Genomic DNA, 16,372 nt, shown 5'->3' with positions numbered 1-16,372 from the left:
TAATTACCTCACATACTTATCATTTATTTGTGGCGAGAACACTTAAAATTTGCTCTCTTAGCAATCTTCAAGAATACAATACATTGTTACTAACTATACTCATCATGCTGTACAATAGAGCCCCTGAAAAAATGAAATAAAAGGCATCTAGATTGAAAAGAAGTAAAATTGTTTATATTCACAGTTGACATGATCTTATATATGTAGGAAATCCTAAAAATAACCTATGAAATACCACTCAAGATAATAATCGAATTCAGCAAAGTTACAGGATTAAAAGTCAACATGCAGTCCAGATATGGTGGCTCAGTTCTATAATCCAGTACTTTGAGAGGTCGAGATGAGAGGGTTACTTGAACCCAAGAGTTCGAGACCAGCCTGAGCAATATAGTGAGACCTCATCTCTACAAAAAATACAAAAATTAGCTGGGCATAGTAGTGTACATCTGTGGTCCTACCTAATCAGGTAGCTGAGGCAGAAGGATCACTTGAGCCCAGGAGGTTGAGGCTATAGTGAGACATGGCTGTGCCATTGCACTCCAGCCTGGGTAGCAGAGTGAGATCTTGGCTTAAAAAAAAAAAAAACCATGCAAAAATCAGTTATAGTTCTATAAATATAATATAGCAGTGACCAATCCAAAAAGAAATTTGGAGAACAATTCTATTTAAAATACCACCAGCCAGGCTCGATGACTCAGCCTGTAATCCCATGCCTTTGGGAGGCTGAGGTGAGTGGATTACCTGAACCTGTGGGTTTGAGACCCGCCTGGGCAGCGAGACCTCATTTCTACAATAAATCAAAAAATCAGCCAGGCATGGTAGTGCATGCCTGTAATTCTGGCTACTTGGAAGGCTGAGGTGGAAGGATCGCCGCAGCCCAGCAGGCGAGGCTGCGGTGTCCGGGAGCGGCCACTGCACTCCAGTCTGGGCGACTGTGTGAGACTCCAACTCAAAACAAACAAACAAACAAACAAAAACCACCAAAAAGCATAAACAACCTAAATAAATTTAACAAAGGAGGCACAAAACTTGTTATACACTGGAAACTACAAAATATTACTAAAAAAATGAAAGAAAATCAAAATCAAGGAAAGACATCCCATGTTCATGGATTGCAAGATTTAGTATTAGCAAGACATCAATACTTCTCAAAGCAATTAACAAATTCAATGCAATTTGTATCCAAATCCTAATGGCCTTGTTGCAGAAATAGAAAATCTGATCCTTAGATTCATTTGAAATTGCAAGGGGACTTCAATACCCAAAATAATTTTGAAAAAGGAGAGAAACTCAAAGTTGAAGAACTCATGCCTCCTGATTTCAAAACTTACCACAAATCTACAGTAATAAAAACACTGTGTTAACAACAAAAGGATCGCTATATGGACCTATAGCATATAAATGAGAGGCCAGAAATAAACTCATACTATGGTCAATTAATTTTTAACAAGGATGCCAAGACCCTTGAGGGAAAGATTAGTCTCTTCAACAAATGATCCGGGACAACTGGTCCCTCTCCCCACAAAATTGTATCCTTTCTCACACCATATATGAAAATTAACTCATAATGGGCCAAACACCTAAACATAAGAGCTAATACTATAACTCTTAGATGAAAACAAGGGTAAATCTTCATAAGCTTTGATTTGATATTGGATTTTTAGATGTGATGTTAAAAACAGAGGCCAAAAAAAAAAAAAAAAAGGAAAATGGATGAATTGGACTTCAGCACAATTAAAAACTTCTGTGCATCAAAAGACAATATCAAAAAGGTGAAAAGACAACCTATATAATGGGATAAAATATTTTCAAGTTGTATATCTGAAAAGAAAATTGTAGCCAGACTACATAAAGAACACCTAAAACTCAACAACAAGATGACAATCCAATTTTGAAACTAGGCAAGGGAGTTAAAAAGATTTTCAACATTATCAGTCATTAGAGAAATGCAGATCAAAACAATGAGATATCACTTTATACCCACTAGAATGATTATGATACTAATAATAAATGGAAAATAACAAGTGTTGACAAGGATGTGTATGAATTGGAATCCTCATACATTGTTGGTGAAATGTAAAATGGTGCAGCTGCCATGGAGACAACTTGACTGTTTTTTAAAAAGTAAAACACAAAATTACCATATGACCCAGCAATTCCATTTGTGAGTATACTACCAAAAGAATTGAAAGAATATTAAAACAAAAACTTGTACATATGTCCATAGCAGCACTGTCTACAATTGCCAGAAAGTGGAAACAATTCAAATGTCTATCACCTAATAAATGGATAAACAACATGTGGTCTATCCCTACAACAAGACATTATTCAGCTATACTGAATGAAATATGTAAAATAATTGCAATAGCTTGCTTGACATAAGTAAGTCCATTTTGTTAAAATCCTCCATCTTAGCTGTCTGCCTGACCTAATATGACCGCCCCCGCAGTGTGTACGTGTGATTGTTGTAACATTTCCATGACCACAGACCCACAGCCTGGTTCCCCTGAGCTGTTCACACTGACCATTCTTGCTGACTGTTTGAAAACTCCCTAGCCACAAGTTCCGTGTAACTGCATGCCTTGTTAACTGAAATCCAAGAAATTGTTCCTTTTGTTTTTAGTTCCTTGTACTCTCACTCCCTGCTATGTAGCCCACTTGTGGATTTTGCCTTTATAAGCTTCTTGCTAATTATACTCGGTGTCAAGAGCTTTCTTGGCATGAGCCTACTCTTGACCATGCACTATTAAAGGACTCAAAATTCAAACCCGGCATGCTGGAGATTCTCCTTTCTTGTGGTTCGGCTATAATAATACAAAGGAATGAAATTCTGATACATGCTACAACATTGATGAACCATTAGAACCTTGTGCTAAGTGAACAAAGTGAGACACAAAAAGTCACATATTGCATGGTTCCATTTATATGAACTATCCAGAATAGTTAAGTCCACAGGAACAGAAAACAGATTGGTGGTTACCAGGGGTTGAGAGATGGGGGGTGGTGTTGGGAGTGACTGCCTAATGGGTACAGAGTTTCTCTTTGGGATGATGAATGTGTTTTAGATAGAGGCGATGACTGCACAACATTGTGGATATATTAAATGTGACTGAACTATACACTTTAAAATGGTGAATTTTTTCGTGACCCGCCTGGGCAACTTGGTGAGACCTCATCTCTACAATAAATAAAAAAAATTAGCCGGGCGCGGGCGCACCTGTAGTTCCAGCTACTTGGAAGCCTGAGGCGGAAGGACCGCCGGAGCCCAGCAGGTTGAGGCTGCAGTGGCCAGGAGCGGTCACTGCATGCCAGTCTGGGCGACAGAGTGAGACTCCAACTCAAAAAAAAAATAGTGAATTTTATGTTATGTGAATTTTACCTCAATAAAAACAAGAAAGAGGTAGGGTGAATCGACCTGTGGTGTCTGGCTGTTTCAGTCTTCCTATCTTACCTTGGGCTTGCATATTAAGTCCCATATGGCCAGACCTCTCTACCCTGCCCTTTCCTGTTTTCCAAAGAGCAGCTCCCCAGGCCTTCAGAGGAGGGACCACCATAATCTTTGCCCATCTCCACCCTATTCTGAAGGGGATGAGGATTGTCTCACATTTTAAATCCTCCATTTCACTGGGAGTGTCCATCAGAATTTGGTTAGACCTGTTGTTTTAGGTCACAACTACTTCTGCCAAAGGTGTATGAATATTTATGACTGCTCATATGCTTCATGTTTACCATGTCAGCAGCACTGTTTGCATTCATGCTGATAATAGAAACTCAATTTATAATAAAAACAAGCTTTTTGTTGTGAATTGGGTTTTAAGGATTCTATGAAGGCTGTGCAGAGATTTATTTTAGCCTAGTAAATGTCTTGCTCTAGGGTGAGACTTTAGAACCTTCAAACAGTTCATTTTGAAGAATTTGGTTATTAGAAAACTTTTATAGTCTCTTTAACTTAATGAGGGAAGAATAACAAATTGAATGGCTTCCAACAACAATGGATTCCTCATATCTAGAATGACCTGCCATTCTAAATGGGCTGTGGGGGTGGCTGGGAGCTGCTAAACCTGGATCCTAGACTACTCAAAGGCTAGATGGCTTTAGACAAGTCTTTTCTCCTTTTTAGGCCTTAGTGTTCTCTTTTGAACAAGCTAGGGGTTGAATATTTATATAATCAGAACTTTTGATTCTGCAATCCCATACTCATGAATTTTTCCTGAAGCAAAAAAGTTTAATATGAGCAAAAAGTTACGTTTAAAACTGCTCGATGCAGTATTATCTAAAGGCAAAAAAGCAGAGGAACAAAAGTATTTCATAAATTGGAAGTACCTGATAGAATTATAGAAAAACATATGACAGAATAGTAAATTGATATTAAAAATAGTAATTGCCATGTAGACACGCCCTCCCTGTCAATACCACCAAGACTAGTATGATGCTCATTAAAAGGACACAATGATTATTTCCAGATTGATGGAGTTATGGTTGATTTTTATTTTCTTCTTTATGCTTTTATGTATATTTCAAAAGTTCTATAATGAACATATGTGACTTTTATAATCAGGAAAAACTGTCACTGAAATAGCAGTTAATTTTATAAGGAATCAAATTAACAAAGAAGAAAATATTTAAGTTACTATGTAAAATAAGAAGGAACTGGAATATGAAATAAATATTCAGATTGCAACTAGGTTGAGATGGCAACAGACCAAATCCCTAAAAATCGCTTTGCTTAATTATCAATCCATCTAAACACCAATTCCCTAAAAATTCACCCCCTACCTTTAGGTGTTTTTATGTCTATTCAATTATGGTAGTCTTTTTCATTTTGCCATCTTTTGACACGTTAAGTATTTTTTATCTAGTTGTCTAATGGTACTTCTGTTAATTTTTATATTTCTAAGAGTTATTTTAAACATTTGCACCATTCTTTGATTATGGGATTGTTTTTATCCTTGTGTGTGTAATTGTTCCTTTTAAATCTACTAACTGAAATATTTTAACATAAAAACACTTGTTAGGCTGTTTGCTAAAAATCCTTTCTTCAACATTTAGAACATGTTTAAAACTGCTTTTTCAGTGGTACCTAGGACAATAAGAACAATAAACTGTAAAGCCTCCTTCTATATTGATCCGTCACTAGGATTCATTACCAAAGTTATGGATCAAGCAAGACAAGGATGGATGTTCTAGAAGACAAAAATATCTTTTATGAAACACTAAGATTTGATCAGTATAAAATGCTAAAAAGATGACAAGAAAGAATAAAATACCCACATGAGTTTAACACACAGTCAAATTTTAGGTGAATTCATCTTAGGGGACTGGCTGTAGGTGAATTGATCTATAACTTATGGACGTTGAAAGGGAAGTTGCAAAAAAAAAAAAGCTGCAATAGGGTGGGTAGAATTTTTGATGCTTTTATTCAAACTTATCTTTTATTTTATTTTTTTCCCCTTTCTCTCTCATTTTATTTGGAAGAAGGCATCTGAGTATCTTAATTTAAATTTTCTTTCAGTAATATGATTCAGCTGAAAACACCAAAGATGAGAACTTTTGACAAGTTCTGTGTTCGACCTAAGTCATTTATTTTGTGAAAGAAAAGAGGTCAACTGTTATTCACAGTCCTGATACTTTTTAATGAGATGGCATCCCAGTACCGGGAGCATAAGAAGTAATTTTATGGGGCAATGGATACAGATCGTGAAGATTTTGGAAGGGTGGCAACCAAGCTAAATTGCTCTGCCTAAGAATGGAAAAGCGGTTGAGAGTCCAGGAGCTAGAGTCATATACTGAGAAGACTGAAAGATCCAGAGAAACAGTAACCCTTCCTTGCTGAGAGTGATACCAAAGAAGGATGTGAGTAGCAAGGAGGGCGGGCCTAATGGGAACTTCAATTGCTGTATGGTCTGTTTCTCTTACTACATTTTCAGCAATCTCTACTTTGTTCACAAATCTTTTGAAATAATTGGAATTCTAAATGATGAATCTGAAGACATTTTGAATTTTGCTTCAAGATTAGCCCAGTGCAAAAATCATGACTTCCCAAAAGGGCAGGCCACATATGGGTTACAGATTAGTATTTCACACCTGCATGTGAATCTTCCAAGTAAGAAATAGAGGGTGAAAGAGAGAAAAGGTAGAAAAAAAATTATAAGCCATATTCTATCTTTGCTAGTTTAAAATTGAAATTACTAGGTATAGCTATGCTTAAATTTACCGACAGAAAGAGAAATGGAATGGCACTTCAGATAAATGTTTCTTCAAAAAAGTGCTATTGATTGCTAAAAACTTCTCTAATATTAAGGGGAAAATCACTTTAATTGGTCAGAACCATTGTTATTTTTATATGAAATCTATTTTAATTAAATTGAATGTCTACTGTTAATATCAGCTTAATATATTTGTATTTATTTGATCTCTGATTTTTGAACTCATTTCTAAATTATTTCTTCCTTTGTTCCTTTGTTTTTCTTTTTTCCTGCTTTCTGGTGCATTAATAAAAAGTTTTCTATATATAATCCCCCTTTTTGTCCCAACAGATGAAGAATTTGAGATCTTATTTATATTCCTTTAGTTTAAATTTTTGACATACATATTTAATTATTAATTTCTCTAATGCAATCTGAAGTTATTCAATATTTCTAATCATTTTTAGAGCAAGTCTTAACACATTTTCTTTAAATTTTATAACAAATCATCCTTGCTACTGCAGTCTAAGTATTTAGTTTCACTTCTATTTAAATTATAAGAGATGGTGTGATTATTATATGCAGTCACTAGTTAATTAAATTAGCCAACATATTTTATCAATTTCTGTGTTCATTATTATCTTCTTATAGCAGTTCAAGCTGCTATAACAAAAAAACACCGACTGGGTAGCTTATAAACAACAGAAATTTCTCACAGTTCTGAAGGAAGGAAAATTCAAGGCCAAGGTACCAGCAAATTTGGATCTTGGTTCATGGAAGGCACCTTCTAGCTGTGTCCTCACATGTTGGAAGGGGGACACTAATTCCAATCATGAGGGTTCTGCCTACATGACCTAATTACCTCCGAAAGGTTCGACTTAATTTTATCACCCAGGAGATTAGTGCTTCAATAAATGAATTTGAGGGAAGCACAAAAATTCAGACCTTAACAATAATTTTCTTTGTATTCTATTCTTGTCTTTTATTTCAAGCTTCTTGATGAAAAATCATTGAGTAGTAAATAGTAAATCTGGGGGAAAAATCTTTATTTTATTCCTTCCTCTAGAATGATAGTTCAACTAAGTATGGAAGTCTAGGCTGGTAACTATTTCCCTTAGTACATTTAAATTAATTATCTAATTTTCTTTTAGCTTTTAATTTGACTGATGAGAGTTGACTCTTAGCATGACTTGTTTGTTTTCTAGTAGCTTTTAAGACTTTCTTTGTATCCTTGCTTTACTGAAACTTCTTTATAGTGTGTCTAGGTGTAGATTTATTTCTCATAACCAGTATTATGTATTTTTAATTAGGGCTCATATCGTTCCTTAACAATGAACATTTCTTGGTCATTATTTCACTAAATATTTTTTCTTTTCTATTCACTCTTCTTTCTTCTTCTGAATATTCTCTTTGGAGTATGTTGTATCTTTTAAATCTATCCTCTTGATCTCTTATCTTTTCATTCTTTTGTATGTGTGTGTATTGTATGTAATATATGTGTGCATGTATATATAATACATATATGTATATAATCTGCCTTATTGTGCTGTGATCTAGATGACTTAGTACTATCTTCTAATTTACTAATTGTCCTTCCTACTGTATCCACCTAGAGTTTATTATCTCTATTGTTTATAACTTAAATGGCTACATTTTCATCTCTAAGATTTATAATTGGTTCTTTTTCATATCCTCCTGTTCTTATTTTATTTCCATCAGTATTTGTTTTATAAAGTCTTGCCCCCTTTGGACACATGATAGCTTTCATTATCTCACTGAGAGCTCTAAACATACTTATTTTAAAGTCTTTTCCAGATTGGTCCATTAAGTCAAATTTGATGGCAATGAATATATCTGATTATTAATTTTGTTAATTGTCTTTCTTAAGATTTCTCAGTTTCTTCATATTTTTTTTTGTTGAGATATAATTCACATACCATAAGATTCGCTCCTTTAAAGTGTACAACTCATTGGTTTTTTAATAAACTCAAAAGGTGTACAACCATTACCAGTATCTAATTACAAAACATTCATCACCCTCAACAGAAACCTCATGTTTAAAAACAGTCACTCTTTATTTTCCACTCCTCCTTACTCCTGGCAATTGCTCATCTGCTTTCTGTTTCTATGGATTTGCCTATTATGAACATTTTATATGAAAAGAACCATATAATATGTAGCCTTTGTGTCTGGGTTTTTCATTTAGTGCAATGTTTCCTCTTGTAGCATCAATCAATTTTCATTCCTTTTTTAGAGCTAAATAATATTCCATTGCATGGATATACCACACATTACTTATCTACTCATCAATTGATGGACATTTGGGTTATTTCTACTTTGGAACATCATGAATACTGCTATGAACAATTGTATTCAAGTTTTTGTGTGGATATGTGTTTTCTTTCTTCTGTCTGCTAAACTATTGCTATTAAGTCCTTCCAGTGAATTTTTCATCTCATTTATTGTACTTTTTAACTCCTGAATATCTATTTGGTTCCTTTTTATAATTTCAATATTTTTATTGATATTCTCTATTTGGTAAACCATCATTCTCATATTTTCCTTTAGTTCTTTGGAGCTTCCTTTAGTTCTTCCCTTAGCTTATCAAACATAATTTATCTAGATGATTTAGACTCTTTGTCTAGTAAGATCAGTGTCTGGTCTTTCTCAAGGACAGTTTCTATTGATTGTTTTTTCCCTGTGTATGATCCATACTTTCTTGTTTCTTTGCATACCTCATAATATTTGGTTGAAAACTGGACATTTTGATTAATATGATGTAATCTGGCAATGCTGGAAATCAGATTCTCCCCTTTTCCAGGGTTTGTTGTTATTGTTTTGTTCGTGTCTTTATTAGCTTTTCTGAACTAGTTCTATAAAGTCTGTGTTCTTAGTTGTGTTTAGCCATTGAAATCTTTCCTTATTTACCTTAGTGTTGAGCAAATGACTGAGTAGAGATGTCCTTAAACTCTTGCAATCAGTAAGTTTCCCTGTCTTTTCCAATGGATTGTATTGTGTGTTAGTGTATGTGTGTATATGTGTGTATGCTCATGCATGAACATTGGGATATTCTTTCTAAACTCATTCAGGCAATTGGCAGCTCTGTCTTAGCTTTCACTCATTACTTGTGCAGGATCTTAAGGTCAGCCCAAGATGGGAGCTTAGGATCTTCTCAGGATTATCCTGAGTATGTACACAGTCCTAGGTATGTGTACAACCCTATGCATGTGTGTGGCCTTCTAGGTTCCCAGGAACATGTCAGAATTTTAAAAGTCCCTATAGGCATCTCATGCCTCAGACTTTCCTTTTGAGCTTTTTGTTTAGCCTATTGTTTGACCCAATTATCTAATTGCCTTGGGAAGCCACAAATTTAATCAATTGCCTCTAATTGTTTTTAACAAATGCCCCTGGGAAAAATACTTTTTGCACTGTACAAACTTTGAGTCAGGTCAAGTAAAGGCAGTCTTTTAAGTGAGGTCTTCCAGAAAACCATTAGACAGGTCAAATGATGACAGTTCTCTGAGAATGAGGCTTTGAAGGAACTTCAACCCTGTGTGCCCCTTTGGTAGCTGTCAGACTGCTGGTTTTTGCTATGATTTGAGGTTATTAATTTTCAAGGCTGTTGCCTAGCTGGAGAGTATGAGATGGGAATACGGTAAATTAAAACTCCACAATACTTGCTGTCTTTACCAAGATTTAGCTGTTTTTCTGGAATAAATACTCCCCAGATTGATGACAGAATTTTATTAATTTACAGAGTTCAAAAAAGTGGCTTCTGAACATTTTTGTCAGTTTTCTCAAGAATTTTTAGATGTTATAACTCTGTCATTTTCATTGTTATCACCTTTTCATGTGTTTTTGAATTTTGGTATACAGGTTCATCTTAAATGGGAGAGCTCACTCCCTCTCCCTGTATTCCTCTGTCTAGCAGTTATGTGGCCATCTCCACCCAACCCCTTGGGATTCCTAGTTTAGATCCAGGTCCTACATTAGCAGTCTGGGGCTCTAGCCTGGGTATGACACTGAAGGTACTGCAGATACTCTCACTGAGTTAGCAGCTTGATTGATTTCCTGGATGTGAGGATCTGTCCTCCCTCATCTCCCCAGACTTGCTGTTTTACATAGATGTAACTGGGAGCTATCAGCAGATTTTTTCAGCTCCCTTTTAAAAGCAGAGGGTACCCATTTGAACCCCTGGCTTGGAGTAATGAGGTTGGCTGTAGTGCCCAACTCATTTTGAAGGCACTCCTGGTTACATCCTAGCATCCAATTTTCCACTCCCTCTATTTACTTCCCAATCTTGAGCCCAGGAGGCTCACTGTTACAGCCCCCTCTTCCCATTTTGAATTTCTGGTCCATGGAGAGTCTTCTTTCGTTTTTCAACAGACCTATTTAAAAAAATTTTTCCTCTTTGCATTTTATTGGTTGTTGCTATGTGTTTGGAGCATGAGGACTGGGAGTTGTAGGGGTAGACAAAACAAGAGTGATGTATTCTTGCTGATACATTGTACAAAATATGACATCATTAAAAAATTTAAGCTATTTTTAAAACTTAAGTTCGTATATATTGACTCTCTTCCCTGATAGATGAGAAAATTAGCCTAAAATGATTAAAAATGACAATCCATATCTGTGTCATTCTTACACACTGGGGGCAGTACTCTCGAGTATGCTTCTCTGACTATCCTATGTCTACTTCATTCCAAATTTTATAAAAAAGACAATAATTTATCTTGATTTTTCATTCTAGGAAAACACAGAAATAAGACACTAATCACCATAACAAGGGATTTTCCCTTTTCTTTTGTCAAGCATGTTTTATGAGGGTGAAAAAGTGGCTCTGTGGAGGATAGAAATAATTCCCAGAAAAACCATGATTCCATCCAATTATAATACTTGTATGCATACATATGAGTCTGGATGAAAAACTGTAATGCCCTATTGAGTGAAACTTCACTAACTAGAAGTATAAGGAATAGATGAGCCTGATCCAATTTGAACAAGTCTTACTGAACTTTTACAAGGTACAACTTGTTTTGCTAGGCATTGAGAGCATCACAGAAGTGAATGCAGACCATTTCTGTTTTCTAGGAGATGGGGAGGGGAGATAAAATAACTCAAGGCACACAGTGTGGTCTCCACAGGACTGATGTCTGTTAGTGAAGTTGTTTCAGAGTGCAGGCCTGAGGAACAGTTGACACTTACGACACCTGAATGTTTAAGAGCAAATTTCACCACCCCATTGAAAACCTCACCATGAAGAAACAATTCGTAGCTTTATTTGAAATTTTCCCATTGGCTTTTTATGACAACTCAGTGTTTCAAAAAGAGAAACATATTAATCAATTGGCTAGGGACACAGCTCTGAGGGGTCTGTAAATTTACTTATTTTAATATTGGGATCTAGAGGAGGAACTGATATCATTCCAGAGAAATCCCCTTCTAACAAAAAAATGAAATCAAACCTTCTCTTGAGTCTGTGGGTTCACTCTGGTTAAGGGTGAGATCCTGGAGAAGAGTGTGGGATGTGTCTCCAGAGCTGGATGTGTGATAGTAGCTTGGAGATGTAAAGAACAGCTTCATGGGCTCTCATAAGCAGCTTCAAACCTTGTTCTCCCAACTCCCCGCATCCTGAAGCCAGCATTGAGTTTATAGAACAATCTAATCCAGCCATTAACCTGTCTAAACTACTTTGTAACTTTCCGCTGGAATAAAGTCTAAATTCTGTAACCTTCATAAAAGGCCCTGTATGATCTGGACCCTGCAACCTCTTTTGCCACTCTCCCTGTACCCTAGACTTAACCCTAGACATACCCAATTGCTTATAGGGCTGTAAATTCATTATTTTCTGTGCTTGTCTCCATGCTGCACCCTACGCTGGACATACATCCCCACCCTTCCCTCCAAGAAGCCTTCCCTTGTATGACAGGGATGAACAACTAGTATTGGCTAGGATAATTCTGGCAGTGTATGACAGAGACCAAAGGACAGAGTCCTCCATGTTGGAGGACATGTTGGAGAGGACATAAAATATGGAGCTCACATAAAATAGTAATTTCTTTCTCACCAAAAAGCCCTGTTTCGCATGAAGGTACTGCTTAGAAAGTTGTCACTAGTGCAGATTCTTTCTATGTTGTTCTACATACTAAGAATGTATTCTTTAACCCAATGGGCCAAGATATCTCTTTGTTGTCACTGTTCCAAGGAAAGGCTTCCAGGATGAAGGGCAGGGATGAGTCTTCTGACATAGAAAGGACAGGTGAGCAGGAAGGGCAGGGTACTCCCTTCACTTTCACTCACTCTGCATTTGCCAGAACTGATTCAGAAGGGCATAAAACCCAGCTGCAGTGAAGATGGGGAAGTGCAGCTTTTAATTCCGGAAGTCTCTATCATTATGAGAGAAAAGGGGAAAATGGGAAATGGCTGGATGTGGATGATAGCTGTGAGGACAGAAAGACTGGCCAGGATAGATGAAGAGGAAGACTTAACCATTCCAAAAATGAAGAAGGCAACATCAAAGATGGACAAAGATGGAAATGAGAAGTAGAATTCCAAAGAATTGGAAAATGTTCTCACATCCAAACCTTTGTTAATATTAGTCTTACTGTCTGAAATGCGCTAACAACTTCTTTCCTCATACTCCCAGGTTCAATTTATGCTTTATTTGCTCATGGAGGCCTTGACTGACAATGCCAGTCTTTCTCAGGTCTAGAGAAAAAGTCTCTGTCTGAGCTACTAACTGGGCCGAAATGACTATAATAGTCGTCTTTTATCGATGCCTCTTATGAAACAGGTACTTTATATAACATATCTCATTTTCTTCCCACCATGTTCTTGTTAGACTTTGAAGGCTTCATAAAATTCACTTCTCTCTCCACTTCTGGAATGAGGGCCAAATGAGAAATAAGATCCAGGAGACTGGTGAACTGGAGATCAATGTTAGCTTTTTATTGATAAACTGATTAGAGAGCATGGCTTCATATTAGTAGCCAAAGACTGGCTAATAACCTCTCTGCTTCCCACTTGCCCAATACAGACCTTGGAACAGTCCACCACGGGGGAATTTGGGTTTCAGGGTCACCCAGCCACCCACCCAGAACTCCAGTCTCACACTGATGTAGGGAAGGGAGATGAAAGGACGAAACCCCTATCTCACAGCCTTTTAATCACTTAGCTCCGCCCACTGAGACCGGCGCCCAAAGGCTGTGGCACCATATCCGGTAACTCAGCCACACCCCCTCCGTGGGTCGAAACCGGAAAAGGCGGTGCTGCTCTCTTGGTGTTCCGTCCACGTGGAAATGTGAAGCCAGGGGAATGAAGGTTCCACCACAACAATCCCTACGAGAGGAATTGTTTTGCCCATGTGAAAGGCGAGCACACTAGTGCCGTGAGATGTACCGTGACTTGCTAGGGACACCGAGATGTCATCCAGATATTAGGTGGCAGAGAATTTTGGAACCAAATTTATCTATCTCCAAACCCTGGCCTTTAGTCACTGGCTCGAGCAGCCTGTAAACTCTTTGAGGGAAACATGACAAAATATCGCCACTTTCCCAGCAGCGCCTAGCAGAATGTCTTTATAAAAAGACTCATGGCAGGGAATTTGGTATAAAGATCTTGGGTCCTTCCCTATGTATGTTGTTCCTTCTTTGTTCTTGTCTCATATGCAGCTAATTCTTTTACCAGGACAATTCACCTGGGAGCACCCAATGATGCTGCACAGGGACGTTTTCATCTTTGCAGTCTCTGAACTTTGCTTTGCTGGGTTTATAGTATGAGGCACTTTGTTGCATTTTTAAAAAAATCCACTTTCTCCCTTGAGCCTCCACTACTCGTGAGGAGGGAAGGACAGGGTGGTGAAGAGACTCAACTAAAGGCTGAGTGACCATGGATGGTCCAGGAGGGTGGTTTAGTTGGTAACCCTTCAAACAAATGTCTTTAAATATTTGTCCAACATGCATTTCAAGAGAGTAGAGAGAGGCTGACTTTATGTTAATAAAAATTAAAAATTAAAAATTATACAGAAAAAGAAATTCACTTACTAATTAGTCGTCTTGGGCAAAAGTAGTGTTGACATTCAGAAAAATGCCTGCCAAACATTTCCCACTTTCCTGTGATCCTTATACTCTCTTCAGTTATTTTCTCAACTTTCTAAACTGTACAACTTTTTGATTGGTATATTCAAGGATTTTATAATTCCTTTAACAATTCCTTTACAGAATTGCAGGCCACTGTGACCTGCCCACTGAAAAGGACTACGCTTGGGAGGAATGTTTTATTTTTATTTTCCACTGGAGGGCGCTGTCTACTTTGGTGGAAGTGGACCCATGCTCCATTTCACCAATTTATTCTAGCAATGTTTCAGCTCCTCTCATGAATGTATGCCCTGGGCAGTTGTCCAGTGGTCCACTCCTTAACCTGGCTTTCTCCAAGGTCCCACAGGGCAGTAGTTTTAGGGCTCAGATGAGACCTCAGTCAGTGTGATTTCTACAGAGCTGGGCCAATGCATGCAAAGGGCTTTTGTCACCCTGAAAAAAAAGCCTTTTTATTTCCAGTGCCAGAGCCTACTGCAGCCTCCTCCTCATTGATTATGCGTCCCCATACTATCTGTGGCTCCATTTCCATGACTCTGTATCCTTTGCCTTTGAAAAAAACATAGACTAGGCATCTTTCAGATAGGACCTGCTTCCAAGGTCACAACTTCTACCTCTGGATCCACTGCCACGTGCGCAGTCTCCCAAGTTGTCAGCATGTGGCTTTAGGGCAGGTCTTCTCCAACCTCAATGCATAAAGGAATCGCCTGGGCATCTAGTGAAAATGCAGGTTCGGATTTGCTAGGCCTTGGCAGGGGGGTCTGAGATTCTGCATTTCTTTTTTTTTTTTTTTTTTGAGTTGGAGTCTCACTCTGTCGCCCAGGCTGGAGTGCAATGGCTGCTCCCAGCCACTGCAGCCTTGACCTGCTGGGCTCCGGCGATCCTTCCGCCTCAGCCTTCTGAGTAGCTGGAACTACAGGCATGCGCTACCACGCCTGGCTGATTTTTTGATTGATTGTAGAGACGAGGACTCACTGCCCAGGCGGGTCTCAAACCCACGGGCTCAGGCAATCCACTCATCTCAGCCTCCCAAAGGCGCGGGATTATAGGCTGAGCCACCGAGCCCGGCTTAGACTCTGCATTTCTAACAATCCCTGAGTGGTTTCACTGCTGGTTGAACAACTACATTTTACATACCAAGACTTTACCCTTTTGTCCCACCCATGAGTTTTCCCACTCTGTTTTGCATATAGTGGTATAGTCCACCCATAACCTAAAGCATAGAGTCTGATCAATATCTGTTTAGAGCTTTGTGCCTTGCCTTGTTTTCATGAATTGCTCCTGCAGGGCCCCTCCTCTTCGCCTTGTTCCCTCTCATCTATTCCTCGTTGCCTAGTTGGGCAGCGGGTAGCATTGTGTTGGTGCTTGTGTCTGCCACGTCTGTCCCCTGAGTTGTCTTTCACTGTCATGCAAAGTGACCTTTTTATTTTCTCTGATCCCCTCCTTTTCCCATCCTGAATCAGGCTGTAATGAGTGATGTCATAATAGCAAAGACACGTGTCATCTGTGTATAAAGCACTTTAATACCCACCAGACAGTACAGGTAGAGGCTATGGGCCAGGGCTCCAATCTGCCTTTCTGTATTCAAATCCTGTCTCTGCTACTTCCCAGTTAAGTAGCTTTGGGTTAATTACTTAACCTCTCTGTGTCTTAGTTTCCTCATTTGTGAAATGTGGCTAATGCTGCTTTACAAGTTCCTTGTGAAGGGTAAATGAGATGTTTGTGAGGCACTTAGAATAGGCCTGACGTATAGTAGGTGCTTGATAGTCACCAGCAATGCTACAATTCCTCAGTCCTGTAGGGAAGGTGAATTATTCCCATTTTAAAGATTAGGAAACTGAAACCCAATGAGGAGAACTGACTTGCACTCAAGAGCCCACAATGAGAATGATGGCACAGCAGGGAGCCAATGGACTCCAGTTCCAATGCTCACTACACTCTCTCCATGCTTCCAAACGCAGTTGTACTACCATCAGCCCAGAGTGTGATAGTTTCTCCAGCATCCTGCTGATCTTTTGTTCTCTCTTTCCTTCTCATGGAGCATTTCCAGCTGGGGTGATTCATGGATCTGGGACCGCATGGCTCCCATTAACT

Source organism: Carlito syrichta, unplaced genomic scaffold (genome assembly GCF_000164805.1).
Source record: "Carlito syrichta isolate Samal-C Ts95f unplaced genomic scaffold, Tarsius_syrichta-2.0.1 Scaffold302949, whole genome shotgun sequence".
Lineage (NCBI taxonomy): Eukaryota > Metazoa > Chordata > Mammalia > Primates > Tarsiidae > Carlito > Carlito syrichta.
The sequence above is the reverse complement of the archived record's forward strand: the minus strand, read 5'-3'. Positions refer to the sequence as shown.